Below are 1206 nucleotides of genomic sequence, written 5' to 3' on the forward strand. Positions count from 1 at the left end.
AGAGAGAGAGAGAGAGAGAGAGAGAGAGAGAGAGAGAGAGAGAGAGAGAGAAAAGGGGGAGGTGAGGCATTACCTAATCATGAATGGTCATACGCTCGTTCCTATAAAACTATGAACATAATTAGACGCCAAGCTTCATAAGGTAACGTTCAGGGAACAACTTCAGCCGCCTTTTATACGGGCGTAATAACTACCAGCTTTATAGTGCACGACCAGATTTATCGCCAACAAAACGTTTCCCTAGTTATTAATTCATGACTCCATACATCCCCCGTGGTGAGGTAAGGACTGACTGGGGAATGATAGAACGTGATTGGGGGAGGTATTAGAAAGCTGACCGCACATGCTCATATGGCTTTGTACTTGACTAACCCTTGGAATTGCGAGGTTCAAATGTGAGTTAAGTTCGAACTGATCTCCTTTTTTCTACATTCTTGGTATGGTTCTAACGTCCCTTTTAGACACCTAAAGGTTGTATAAAAGGCCGGACCCAGGACTCACAATCTATCTTTAATGTTAAAGACACAGTCAGTGGAGACCCTTGGGATCTCCACAAACTACCTAAGTCGGAAAATTCTCCAAGTGGGTTCTAAACAGGGACATCTATATTTTTACTAAGTATGATTATAATAAACTGAATAATGTTGCTCCGTCTCTTTTTCTTCCTGTATTACTCATTTCAAAGTTGCACGAAACGACCTATGTAAAGCTGTACAAAACGACCTATGTAAAGCTGTACGAAATGACCTATGTAAAGCTGTGCAAAATGGCTTATGTAAAGTTGTAGGGAACGACCTCTGTAAAGTTGTAAGAGATGACCCAAGTAAAGTTGAACGAATTTATGTAAAATATCCATTGTAAAGTTGTGTGAAATGACTTATGAAAAGTTGTACGAAATGACCTATGTAAGGTCCAATGGGACGCCTTCATCAATACCAAACAAGGCATCCGAAAAAAGAAACGACGAACTAACTGGAGACAGAGTGGGTGGGAGTATGGGTTGTTGTCTTTTGATATCAGAAGCTTTGAAACACACGTTGGGGCTGGGTGAAAGGAGTAGGGGTGGGGTGGGGTGGGGAGGGGGATGTGGTAAGCATTTTGGAATGAACAGAAGGAGAAGATGTTCAGTCTCACAATGATTTACTAGATAGGGAACCAGCGAAACAAAGGCCACGCGCAGTGTTTCCATTTTGAAGTGAACTGGAA

The sequence above is a fragment of the Aplysia californica genome, unplaced genomic scaffold (genome assembly GCF_000002075.1).
Source record: "Aplysia californica isolate F4 #8 unplaced genomic scaffold, AplCal3.0 scaffold00034, whole genome shotgun sequence".
Lineage (NCBI taxonomy): Eukaryota > Metazoa > Mollusca > Gastropoda > Aplysiida > Aplysiidae > Aplysia > Aplysia californica.